This window comes from Thunnus maccoyii, chromosome 6 (assembly GCF_910596095.1).
Source record: "Thunnus maccoyii chromosome 6, fThuMac1.1, whole genome shotgun sequence".
NCBI lineage: Eukaryota > Metazoa > Chordata > Actinopteri > Scombriformes > Scombridae > Thunnus > Thunnus maccoyii.
This window is the reverse complement of record NC_056538.1, coordinates 16327472-16341753: the sequence shown is the minus strand read 5'-3', so window position 1 is coordinate 16341753 and position 14282 is coordinate 16327472. Positions and strand designations below refer to the sequence as shown.

General features: G+C 39.1%; 1 long non-coding RNA gene across 2 annotated transcripts; it reads right to left on the bottom strand.

Moving 5' to 3' along the window:
* Positions 1-705: 705 nt before the first annotated feature.
* On the bottom strand, positions 706-13634 carry LOC121899375. Of its 2 annotated transcripts, none has more exons than XR_006096687.1 (3): positions 13578-13634; positions 7974-8072; positions 706-1112 (listed from the first exon to the last, which is right to left on the bottom strand). It is a non-coding gene; the product is annotated as an uncharacterized LOC121899375 (long non-coding RNA). The 2 variants fall into 2 exon arrangements; XR_006096686.1 differs by lacking the exon at positions 13578-13634 and adding an exon at positions 8400-8486.
* Positions 13635-14282: the final 648 nt, after the last annotated feature.

The following is a 14282-nucleotide window of genomic DNA, read 5'->3' as shown; positions in this document are numbered from 1 at the left end:
TTTCCATCGTCCCTACACACAGAATAAACACCATAACATGAAAATCAATATTAAAATATCTGTATAATTTGAAAAATGCAACAATATCAATTGGAGCATAAGTCAGTATTTTCTCAATCTTCTCAACATAGCTTTTATAGATTAAAAAAATTAAAAATTCAGTCCCACAGTTAATAAATGTGGGTTGCTTCAGTTCGCATCAACCACTCGTTCTTTGTACATCATAGAATCAGTGTGAAACAATGATGAAAATAAACAGAAAATGTCAAGGAATCCAGCAAAACATTTATATAACCCAGAACCATCTGTGGGAAGATGTTTTGTTTTCTTTACTGTGCTGTTGCACTGTGTGTGTCTATGTGTGTGTGTGCATGTGTGAATGGTTCAGTGATATTTGAAATCTGAAGATAAAGCTAGTTAGTAAAGGAAAATGTGGATGTATGGGGAGAGGGACAGATGAGAGGAGGAGTGTAATCATGAAAGAAACAGGAAGTAGAGTGATGGAGTGATGATGGAGGATGGATTGGAGTGAGGGAGGAGGGCAGGTGGAATGCAGGAAAGATGGAAGGAGAGATGGAGGAATGATAGAAGGATGGTGGGAGTATAGCGAGAAGGAAGAGGAAGGGAGGAAGGAATGGAGGGAGGGAGGGAGGGAGGGAGGGGGAACAACAGTGGGAAGGATGGAGGAGGAACAGTATGTCATGTGTTGTTTTATTCTCATCCAGAGGCCAGTGAGAGGAGGCAGATACCTGCTGATTATTCAGTTGTATTATCTAACACTAAAGAGAGAAAATGTGAGTGTTTGTGTATTTGCAGAGCATTAGATAAGAGCTGCTGTTGATATAAAGCAAACATTTACACTCTTCTCACTCTTCTCTTCACCTCTCAACTTGTCTTATGTGATTATTCCCCCTTTGTCTCCCCCTTCTTCCCTTCCTATTTCATTCCCATACTCTTCTGGTTGTCCTCTCCTGACCTTCTCTGCCTTCTTCTTCGCTCTATCACTTTTTTCCTCTCTTATCCCTTCCTCTCCTTTATTCGCTTCCCCCTTTCCTTTCATCTCCTCTTTTCCGCAGCATCCTAAAAGGATATTTTCATGCTTCACATCCAATCTGCAGCAAAGAAAAAAAAATCATTCTTAAAAGATGTCTGAACTCTAGTCAACATACGTTACATAACCAAGCTCTAACAATGCATAGAACTACACACACACGCCGTTAAGAGAGGGCGGGAAAGAGGATGTAGAGGTAAATAAAACTGCTACATAAGACATGCATCAATGCATCTCACCACTACCGCGTGTACAGTCATGTCTTTGCATGTGACTGCTGTGGAGCATGTAGATGTTCCCTCGAGGAGGACGGTCTCAGACTCAGCCACAACATTTACATTCACTGAATATGTGGTGTGTGTGAGTGTGTGTAGATTAAAAGGAGCTACAGAATTCCCTGTACACTCTGATTTAAATATTTATGTTTTCTTCCACCGTCATACTCTACATGTATTTTACATCCCACATATTAGGAAACGAGAGCGTTATCCGAGTACTCTCCTCCTCTCCCCTTCACACAGAGGCAGCTCAGCTTTGGGTAAGAGGTAATACCTTTAATTTCACATGGTGAACAGGCGGATGCAGACTTCTTGTTGCGTGAGTGGAGGCAGGAATAGAGTGGCTTACCTGCCATGGGAGAATGAATGTTTGATGAAGCTGATTTTGTCTCTCGACACATTGATGAAATGTTAATGGGCCAGAGAGAGGGGACCAAATGAATGAGTGTCTGCATCACTGTGTGGACATGTGTGACTGTATATGTGTCTAGGTACATGTCTGATTTCTAAAACTTAAAGTCCAACTGAAACTGAATTATATTTTATTTTTTGTCTTCTACAGCATATTCATCTGTTGTATAAATTGCATGTTCTGTGTTGTACTCTGAGAAACCAAAAGGGAGAAAAGGGAGAAAAAATTATATTTTACATTGTTTTGGTCTCACGATGGTGCCCCCTGTTTTTGCATCAATAGCCCACTTTTACTTTCCTACGTAAGTCTCCTCCTTATCTAACTTACAAAAATGAGTACACGTCTTGTCTTGCATCTAAGCATTCAAATGAGCCACCAAACAAATATTCATCAGGGAAAAGTGCACTGCTAACATCAGTTTGCGCACCAGACAGCTAATTAGCAGCCCCTTTTTCCTTTTAGATGCCAGTGTGGTCCTTATTATTCAATACCGCTGCTAACAACACACTGTCTGTCCACGACCACGACTACAGCACAAGTTTGTTCACTTTAGCTGTGTCCCAATTCAGGGGCCGCATGCTTCGAAGGACGCTGTCTACAAAGGTTTGTCCTATGTAGACAGCGAAGGCTGTAACCGAGTGTTGCTTAATGAGACGGTCTGGTCTACGGAGGATATCCAGCTGCGTCACTAACTGTTCCCGCCCTTACCCTTGCGTCACGAAGCACCATTCCTGTCACCTAGCAACCTTGACAGCTGCAGTTGATAATGGGGACACAGCCAGTAGAAATAGAGACAGAACTTTTAATTTTATTATCGTGGCAACCCATCCAGGTCCAGCAGCACCACCAGGGTCTCCCCTGCTCAGCTGAACCAAGATATACACAAACACATTTTCTGAAACCTAATATTTCTAAAACTGAATTTATGAATCTTAAGGACCTGCAGACATTCTGTTATACTCTTTCTTATGTACTTTATTTATTTTGTGAATAACTGTAAAGACTGCTGTAAATGAAATAAATAATGTATTAATAAACAATTACTTTACTTTAATTAATTCAATATTTTTTATTGAGAGAGAAGAGCCTTTTCATTTGCTCTCTCTGTCTCTCTCTGCAGCAGCGGATTTGCTGGCAGCACCAGCTCAGCTTCAACACACGTACCTGACTGTACTGTGACAAAATAATCTGAACTCCAAGCTCCACTAACACTTTTTTCCTCACAAAAAAAATAAATGAATAACCTCATTGACCGAGAGATGCAGTAAATGATGTTATTCGGTCTGTAATGTAGCTATAATAAAAATCCAAACTGCTCTGTAGCTTAATAAAATGGAATTTAATATAGACTGATCTGTTCATTTTAATACATTTATATTTATTGAAATGTGGTGATATCTGTGCATATAGAGCCCCAGAAGCAGTGCTGTCGATGAGGGATGTTGACTGCCCAGTCATCTCAGGAGCTGGGCTGCTAGCAGCTGAGATGACCGGCTGGTCTCGCCCAGTCAGCGGCTCCTCATATATCATCCAAGCAGATTTACAAACAGGTATTATTTGGATAAACTGACCACATATTGGGAATCTAAATGGCTATTTTCTCACCTGAAAAAATCTTAAAACTTAATAAAGTGATATATCAAGTCTTACAGTGAAAATTACAACAATCTCCGCCATTGCTGCTGCCAGGCCATGAAGGATCCATCCGTTGGATCCTCCAAATTTGGGCAAAGAAGGCGGCATTTCTCAGCCACATTTGAAGGAGCCTTCAAAATTGGACAGCCTTGGTCGTGCCACTGTGACGCATTCAGTCCACTGAACACAGCTTTTGTCTCTTGTCACCCTGCTTGTGCTCAACCTGCCAGTTGCTGTCAATCAAATGCAGACACAGAAAACACACCTCCACCCAACTGAGACAAAAGGCAGCATTTGTGATATTTACATCTCATAAACACCTTTTTTCTTCCTTTTTCTCAATACATTTAAAAACCTGTTGACATTATCTTTGACTGCATAAAGGGATGACTAGGTGTGATTACAGTTTGGAGTTTAAAGGGGTCATATTATGCTTTTTGTGGTTTTCTGTTACTTATATAATGTTCTGATGTCGTTGTCAAAATTCCGAAACTTGAGGTTAACATATGTAGAAATGCTCCCTTCAAGTCAAAAGCCCAGGCTTCAATCTGCTCTTAATGCTTTGTTTGCAACGTTTTTTTCTACCCTGCCAATGAGCTAACGGGGGCTCGTTGCACATGCCCATAAACGGCCATATCTTCTATAGCCTTTGTTACTAAGGTTGTTGCCAAGCCAACTCTTATTTGCATTGTCCACTCTCGTATTTCAGATCAGATTCTGTCTCGAACATGTACGGCTGTATGTGAGAAATTGACATTTAGTGAAATCCTACTACTATAGTTTGTTTCATGGTTTATTGACGTAGTCTTTGGAGCTGGCGAAGTCTCCCAAGGGGCAGCTTCCAAGAGCCGGCCAATCAGTACAAAGTGCGCTTATTGGGAGGGGAGCTTACAGAGACAGAAGCTAAAATGGCCTGTTTCAGGCAGAGGTTCAACTGAGGGGCTGCTTAAAGTTTCAGTATAAGATAAATAGGGAGTTTTTTTAACTGAAAATCATGCAAAGATATTCCAGTACAGCCCCAGAATATATGTAAATATGGACCTGGAAATGTGCATAATATGTCCCCTTTAAGTAAATAAATGTAGCCTATGTATAAAATTATATGTTCATAAGTGATTTTGTGTGAGTTCATATTCTGTCAGGGTGTGAACGGGATATTTAGGGGCACCTTTATACATTTCATCCTGGTTTACTTACATATATCAATTATAAATCCTATTGAAGAAAACAGTAGAGTGTCTGATCAGAAACACAGTTATATGGCAACTCAGCCAGGAGCAAACAAGTATGTAGCAATAACAACTGAGGCAAATGAAATAGACTCAAATGCCCCTGATGCAGATAATTAAATGACAATAAGAAGGTGTTTGTGGGTTTCATTTAGTAAACACTCACAGTAGAGAATACATGAGTTACCTGTCAATGACTGAAGCTATTGGCAGGGAATACAAAATAACACTTCCTCACTACTATGTGTGTGTCAACAGACAGAATAGTTTCTTCCGTTAGTAAGATGCATATTTTTGCATTTATGTGTGTAATCTGTTGCTGAGAACATTTAAGCATCAGTTACTGCATAAATTACATACTAACATCTGAATAAAGGATGACAGCACTGCTGGTTGCCTGTTTTCTTTTTATCAATTTGTTATGTCTTAAAAGCCTGAGATAAACCAAAGATCTTCTTATCTATTATTTGATTTTTGGTCTTCACAGCTTGAGGGGACACATTTAGGAAAACCTTTTTTAAAAAATATTGGTAGTTAAGTTGGGTATGGTATTTTTATAAACATCTGAGACATCATCAGTCAGCATTTTAAATCCGTCCTCTTTTTTGTTTCGTTGAAGTTTCTTATCTTGGAAATCTTTCCTTCCCTCTTTGGCTGACAAGTAGATACAGCAAGAAGGGAAAACTCAGGAATGCCTGAAATGCCAGTGAAGTGGGGGCTGATTTGGACCACATTTGAAGTGTCTTTGGAAGCATTTAACTAAAAAGCAAGGACTGTCTGTCTTTCTATCTGTCTGTATGTCTGTATGTGTGTCCTTCACATATCTTGAGAACCAATCCAATCTACTTCACACTTGGCAACTATATTGCTGGGGACCCAAGGATTTGGACCCAATTTGGACTTGCTACACGTTCAATATTAATAAAATTTGAATAAACAGGCGATCAGTGAGCCGCTCCGCTCTGCAGCAGCAGGGCGGGGCTTCAGGGCTCTGCAACTGCATGTCATATGAGCACATCCGGAGACCATAACTGTACAGCAAGTCAGAGAAAAGTTTTTTCACATGCCATGCTCTAAAAACAGAAAAGTAGACAGTGAAAACACAGCTTTTAATCAAGAATGGACAGACTCGTGGGCTACTTCTCACCGGCAGTTCCAAACCAGTATGTCTCATATAAGCACAAATCTTTTGAGCAAATATACCCACTCAAATGATCTGAAGTGAATCCACAGAAAATAAACTATCTAAGAGTCCAATATGGTCTACCCACTTTATTTTAGGATGCACATTTTTTCAAAAGCTCTCTGTTATGTGTTTTATATTTAAATGCAGCCCTCATTATACTTGAAATGAGAATAGTTTCACTTACAGTGCTTAACATCTGTGTATAATACAATGTTAGTTTCTTTCATGTTGTTGGTGTATATACTCATTCACACCTCACATCAACAGTATTACTTTCTAAATGCAGCAGTACCAGAGTGAAGATTAAGAGCAGGGCTGTAGTGGTGAAATAATTTTATACTTGTTAAAGTATGCATAACTGCTGAGGCGGGCTGCTATTTCAGAATTTTAGAGGTGTATAACCAGCATTTGTTGGCATGTTTACCCTCCACTATAGCCCTGATTAAGAGGTAGGGTACAGTTTTAAGCAAGCAAGTAAATAAATCATAAGTGCAAGCTAAACTGAAAGTCGCTGTGCCCCCTTTGTCTGAATTAATTTTATAAGTCAATCGCCAAATTAACTGGCAACTATTTTGATTATCAATTAAAGTAATTTTTTAGGCAAAAATGCCAAAGTTCTCTGGTTCCAGCTTCTCGAATATGAGAAGAAACAAAGAATATATTTCTTTGTTTTATATTACATTAAATGGAATATCTTTGGGCTTTGGACTGGTTAGACAAAACATGACATTTGATGACATCACATAGGACTCAAAGAAAATGAGAGACATTTTTTTAAAAATAATGATAGTGAAAATAACTGTAAGTTGCAGCCCTAAAATGGTGATACTCTGAGGTATTCCACCTGGAGTTCTATGATCCAACACTTTTGCTACTTTGCATTCCTCCTACCAACAGTACAGTGCTTATCTCTGTCCTCATCCAAATTTATTCCCTCTCAATTTTTTCCCTCATTCCATGAGTTACTATTGCTATGTTCTGATTAACAGGTTGATATAACAGAATACACAGCCTATTACGGTAGGTAATTTGTGGATTAAACTTATTTTCATTTTGAATAACTTCAAGTTTCAACAAACATATAAAAAGCTGTAAAACATTCAATTCTGGGCAAACGACAAATTCATAAATACTTCAGTATACATGTCAGGCTGATAGACAGATACAGTTTACAGTGACATTTACACATGGCTGTTTTAGACAGATATCATCATAAATTCCAAAACATCTTCCGTCTGGCTAATGCTAATGTAACTGATGATGCTGTTATGCAAATAGATGCTTATCAGCGCTAATGCAAGTGCTCCAGGGCATACAATGAATGTACTTGAATTCTAAAGAGGGGTGAATTTAATTACAAGTGAATTTAATTATAAAGACTTCTTAAATTAATGGTTGGGGCCAAACTTTTGGTTCTACAAGATGACAGTTATCTTTTGTCATAATGTGTCCTGGGTGTCAAGAGGTTAGAATGTGAACTGACAGAGAAGCAGTTCTTTATCCCATCTTAACTATGGCCATCCCTGCCAGTCCACATAATCTCTGTGTATTATCTTTCTGCTACAGAGCCTGTGAAATAACGCTGAAGAACACTTGCTCTCTGTTCCTTTCGGTTATGAGCCATGGAGATGGTAAAACACACACACACACACACACACACACATATATAAGCTGGTAAGCTGGCTGTATCTAGTCTATTTCTTAAATAATGCAGCTTCCAAATCATTTATAGTGCCCTCCTTACAGGTGCCAACATATCATCTAATAGCTTGTTTGTTTCTGAGGCGATCTATGTGATCACAGTGCCTTAAACCCACCATCCCCGCATGAAAGCCATCCTACCGGCAATGTTGCTACTTCTAAGCATTTACACATTTATAAAAAGGTTTTCGAGGAGGCAGTGAACAGGGTTAAGGGTGAGCTGTGAGGGATAAGATAATGGGATAGACATGCCTGCTCTGTTTGATAACCATTTTAAGCTTTTTTATTTCTTCCTTTACCCATGATTCACAGACTCATTGTGCTTGTGTGTGTGTGTGTGTGTGTGTGTCTGTGTGAGAGAGAGAGAGAGAGAGAGAGAGAGCGTGTGTGTGCGTGTGTGTGAGAGAGAGAGAGAGAGAGAGAGAGAGAGCATGTGTGTGCGTGTGTGTGTGAGCAAGAGAGAGAGATATTTTGGGTTTACCTTGATTTCTTCCTTGTTTCTTTGCCACGTGTCTGTCCACCCTCAGATCTTGTAACTGTTCCAGATGGTTATGAGACACAAACAGTCAACTCACTAAAGCTGTTGGTAAAAAAAAAAAAAACATCCGAACAGACTTTTTAACACAGAGTTTCCTCAGGTTAAGACAAACTAAACAAAATTTGATGTTTAGAGTGAAAATACATTTCTCTCAGAAACAAGAAAAAACTTTAAACATTATAAAGTTGTACTTATCAGCATAGATTCAGTAAGTTCTTTGTATGAATCCAAACAGCTTGTGCTGTAATACACATGCATGAACTGTCATGATTAACATATATTACATATTGGAACAGGAAGAGATCATGAAGGTTCAGGGAGAAACAGCGTGCAGTAGAGCATGAGAAGGAATCACAATTTGCAGCTTACAAGAGAATGCCATGTTGAGGTGTCAAACATGATTTCAGATTGGTCAGATCAGCTCATGGTCAGCGCATGTGGTTCTCATGACTTAAGTTCCTGCCTGAAACAATGCAAAACTCATTTGTGAGGAAAGTGGGTCAATGCAGCAGCAACAGTAACAGGATAGAGAAAAGAAAAACAAAGAAAAACTTAAAAATAGAAACATTAATATAGCAGAGTCAGTGATATGTGTGTTGTGTTATTAGGGTGTGCAAACATTAAAGGTGAAATTTACAATCTAATCTTATTTTATGGAGAATATGCTTAATATAACAATTCCTAAAATTCTTAATTCAGGTGTGAAATATGTGGAACTGTTGTCACTAAGCAAGTGCAGCACATGCCAATTTATGTATTCAAAGATGCATCAGCACCAGGCTCAGATTTTAGTTACTTCACTAAACAATATGAACAAAAAAAACTTACAAGTACAACATGGTAAGAACATATTTTATACTTTCCCAAGTTGTTAACTTTATCTGCCTTCAGTGGCTAATTAAAACTTCCCTTTCAAGTATTTGTCAAGCAATTGTCAGGGCACTGTGATTGTGCAATGTGATTAGATTGGTCATAATTGAAAGCAGGCCCACCGCACCCTCTGAATGTATTCAAATGATGTGCTGCATGCATATTGGTGCCCTGAAATTACCAAAAATTCCTTACTGCATCCTGTAGGCGTAGGAATAATGTCTCTGATATGCTTTGCATCCTGCACCATTAATATGCAAAGATACAGCCAAGTGTGTATGTGACATTTTTCACAAAATGTAAAAGAATGTGTCCATGTGTAAAAAAAAAAAAAAAAAAGAAAGAAAAGAAAGAAAAATGGTGCAGCAATGTTTCTATATGCAAAGTATATCTGCTGCACTTTGAAGACAGTGCAGTGCTGGCACCCAGTCCCTGCAGCATCCTCCCAGCTGGCTGATGCTGGCACCATTTGGGCTATAGCTTGAATAAAAAAACAGCAAAATCCATTTGCAGTCACAACAACATAAATAAATACAGTTGATAATGTAAGCCCAAAGACAAGAAGTGGAATAGGTCAATACAAATTGAAACAGTAAAGGTCAGAGGATAGAGCAAATACCTGTGGTGTACAGTGACACCTATTGTACACTTGGAGATACATAGTGCTTGCTCAGACAAACAATGACACAAACAGACACACACATATGTACAGTAGAGACAACCACAAACAGCCTACAGAGGAAAACACACATACACAGAAAAACACACACGCAAACATGCTCAGACACACAACACTGCCAAAAACCCACACATTTAGAATGTTTAATGCCTGCGAACAACTTTCTAAACTCTCTTTTTATTCATAAATGGAATTTCAAATCACTGCCCTAATTTCCCTTCCCTCTTCTTTCCTTTTCTGGCCCACTCGCTTGCGTCTCTTCTCATACTTGCAGTTGAAATGGAGATTGTGTTTTCACAGCAATGCAGAGAAGACCTCCTTAAAACTGGCTCCCTTAATAATTCAGCATTTGAATAAAACTGGAAATCTGAATGTCACTGCATGTGATTGTGTGTATGAGTGAGACTGAAAGGCAGCATGTGAGAGAGAGAGAGGGAGAGAGGAGGAAAGGGACAAAAAGGCGGGGCAAGGAAAAGTAGTGGGAGAGAACAGGGAAGGAGAATGAGAGCAGATAGAGAAGAAAGAAGAGCAGAGGAAAGAGATACAGTGAATTTAGAGAGGGGTATAATAGGGTTTGAAAAGCCTTTTAACATTAGCACTTAAGCGGGCTACTAAGACAGTGTGCAAGCATGTTGATAGTACATACAGCTTGACTGTGTGCACTGTGTTTGTCTACTGTACACTGGATGTACACAGTGTTAACTGCCTTTAAAAAAATCTAAGCATTTGAACTTTTTCTTTATTTACTCCTTTGGACTGGTAGTTAATATTCAGCAGAAATTTGACATTTTGGGAAATCCAATTTTGGGAAATCCACTCATTTGTTTCTTGCCAAGAGTCAGATGAGAAAATAGATAACATTCTTATATTTGTGAACTAAATATAAAGCCACAGGCAGCAGCTTATTGGCCTATCTTAGCATAAACAGTGGGTCAGCAGCTGTAGCCTGACTCTGTCCAAAGGAACAAAATCCACCCGCAGCACCTATAAAGCTCACCAATTAACATGTTTTGTAAAAGTAGCTAGTAAATATGACTCTGTGACAAGACTCCAGCTTCGAACCAAGAAGTAGTCCAGCACATAAACCCCTGTAAAAAACCATCATCATAGATTAACCAAACATGATATTAAGTGTTAATCAATGATCTTTGGAGATGCTGGTGGATTTTCCTTGCTTCAGCAGAGCCAGGCTAGCCGTTTACTCTAAACTAAGCTAAGCTAAGCTAAACTAAGCTAAGCTAAGCTAACTATTTGCTGGCTGTAGCCTCATATCTATCGAACAAACATAACAGTGATATCAGTCTTGTCATCAGACACTCAATGGTGTTTAATGGATAACTATTATTCATGAAGTGAGGGTGCATTTTGTAAATTAAGCATGTTTGTCTTGTCATTATGTATTTTTCTGTGCATATCGGCACACACACACACACACACACACACAAACATAAGAGTTTGTGTTAATTCTATGACACCATGACGTTTGCTTGCACGTCTCTTGCTTCTTTAGTTTGTGTGCCTGCGTGGGTACCTGTGTGTACCCACTCTTCAAGTGTGTATTCAGAGGAGAAACGTGTATGTATAAATGTTTCTGTTTCTGTAAGAGCACAGTAAAACACAGAGTGTGTAGTTGTGGGCTACAGGCAGGTTTAACTGAGGCATGCAGAGTGTAACAGCATTCAAGCTGTCAACCCAGTTCACTAAGGGAACTGAACTAGACAGAAAATCTGAAACACACTATTCTCTACTCAAAAAGAGCCTGCGTTATAACACTCACACTGACGGCGCTCTGAGCTCAAAGAGGCATGTGCCGGCTGTGGGTGGGCTTGCTTCCACTGAATTTCAAATGGATTTGACAAACAACAATAGAGTTGATGTGGCATTTTCAAATGTAGGGCAGTCATTTCTGTACACAGAAGGCAGCAAATATGAGGCTGTAAGGACTACGTTGAAATTGATTGTTCATTGGGATGGTAGTCTACGTGTGAAGGAAATAAAGGGATAAAAAAGGTGGAAATTTAAGGTGTCAGTAATGCTGCATACATTTGTCATGCAACCCTGTTGGGACATATTTTCATCATTTGAGTTCCCACATATCTAGCTCTCTAAAGGTTTTAGGTGGAAAAGAGTTCAATTGTAGCACACAATCTTTTTATTCCCACATATTTAATTAACATCAAACAACATTGGAATGAGGACTGAGCCCTTTAATCTGATGATTTGATTAATTGGCCAGACAACCCTTTAGTTGTATCCTCAATTTCCAAGTGAAAATGTCAAATACTCATTTTTTTGCCCCGTCATCATTCACAAAATGTCAAACACTGACAATATCAAGCCAGTGTATTCCCACAGAGTGAGAGGAGCTGCCCAACCAAGCGATTAGACCAGCACAGCCCAGTCTGCCCAGGAATCACATTCATATCGGATGACTCTGCAGCACAATGTTTACATCAAATGCCAATGTTCAATGTCATATTACACATTACGTAGGTAATGTGTCATTAGCAAGCAGAAAAGTGGTTGCCAGGATGGCACCACTAAGATCAGAGCTCACCATCCGTCTCACACCAGCAATTAATCTTGGCCATTTCCTAACCTTCCTCAAGCAGTTTCATGTACCTAGACTGAACCAATGCTCCTGTCAGCGTAAAACAAAACAGAAAACAGTTGGACTGCTCACGGTTATCGCTTCCGTGCTGTGCATGCCTGATAATATTCAGACGGTGTCAGTATATTTAATTTGAAAAACAACTATCATCCACTTTCATAGTTAAATATGCTGACACAATTGACATTTTAGGGTTTCTATAAAACCATTTGTAGTCATATAAAATAGTAAGAATGAGAGGAAAGTCTAATTAATTAATTGATCAAAAGTTTTACTGTGTAAATTCTGTTGCATCTTGGAATATAGCAGAAGACATGACAAGGTGAGTGTGGAAGCATAATAACATGGATGCAGCGTAAAAGGTGGCTCATATAGCATACAGCACACTGTCTGTCTTTAATATTGATGAACTCTGACCCCTGGAAATGTGAAGCGAATCAGCTGTGAAGGAATATTATTACCACACTTAACCCTGAGACCTCTGACCTGTCTCACCTGGCATCTGATGATTTATTCATTCAGATGGGTAACTGTCGGAGCAGCGGACAGAGAGGCAGATTTAATGGGGAAATGGACAGATGGCTTCGACAGACAAGTAAACAAGCAGACAGACAAACAGAAGAGACATGCATACTGTAAGCTTAAAGAGACAAACGGATTAGATAGATGTCTAAACAATTATCAGATCTGAACTAAGAGAATCATTAAAAAAAAAAAAAAACTGACAGATCAGTGAGAGCTGTTGAGTACATTTTAAAATCACTAGAATATATCCAATTGTGAGGCAATATAACATATGAGTCAAAACAAGAACATCGAAAATAGCCCACACAATCAAAAGTGACCCTTTAAGGGCTAATTTCAGTGACCTTAATTCAAATCCATCCCTGGGTGCATGAAAGGGGACAAAAAAACTTTCAGATTGTTGAAAGAATAGCTTGAAATTTACTGAAAATGATTGACTAGATAATAAGGCTTCCGTCCCAAGTGCCATAGCAATTATATGAAACATCCTTCCATACTTGATACTATACAATGTCAGTGACAAATTATCCACAACTGAAACTTGTTTAGACTGCTTCTCTTCTCTGCGAGAAAAAAGAGAAAACAAAATGTGTTTTGAACCCTTTTCTCTTGCACACATCAAAGGATCTACTGATGTATTTATAACAAATATTCTATATGATACACGGAATTGAATTATGGATGAGCAGTCTAATGAGCAAATTAGTGAGTCAGTTACAGCTGCAGTGTTAGTCACCTCCTGAGAATAATTAGTTATTCAAAAACTGTTGCCTGTCAAAAAATTTAAAACTGGTAAAAAAAAAAGAGTGGAGGCAATATGATGTTAGGACTGAAAGACAGTTTGGCTCATTTGACAACTCACATTGCAAGGCCTCTGACAAAAATACCAGACAGTTTGATAACAATCTGGACGTCCCAGGTGAGATCAGGAGACAGGACACAATTAAACCCTGTCAAAGCATGAGCACAATGAGGCTCCACACTGACCCTGCTGATTCCGAAGAAACTTGTCCGGGACAGCAGGAACACCGGCCTGTTCATTAACACATGGACTGTACAACTGCAGAGGGTGGCAGTGTCATTTTCCCTTACTCCCTCTTTCTGTGTGTGTGTGTGTGTGTGTGTGTGTGTGTGTGTGTGTGTGAACGAGTGGTCATGCTTTATCCTGTTCTGAGCCAATTAACATGACCCAAAACAGGTGCACCAGCTGGCATGGTGGGTCTGTTCTCTACCCACAGAGCGACATACTCACCCATACTGTACAGGAAGGTTTACATGTGGTGTCACTATATGTGAAGCTGCAATGGTCGACACCCCCTGAGTGGCAAACACACATCAGTCAGCATATAAAACATCCTTCCACAAGATTTGCCTTTGGGCTTTGTTTAGTGTAAAATTGAATTCAAACTATCAGACATCAGTCCGATAATGACCTAACCTGACAGATGTAGGGCGTCAAGAAAAAAAAAATTGCAACAATTGCTTGGTTTATTCTGTGTAACATGTCATAGTAAGAAAAACATCCCTATAAAAAGACTATCATGCCAGATTTTCTTTCTTGCCTAAC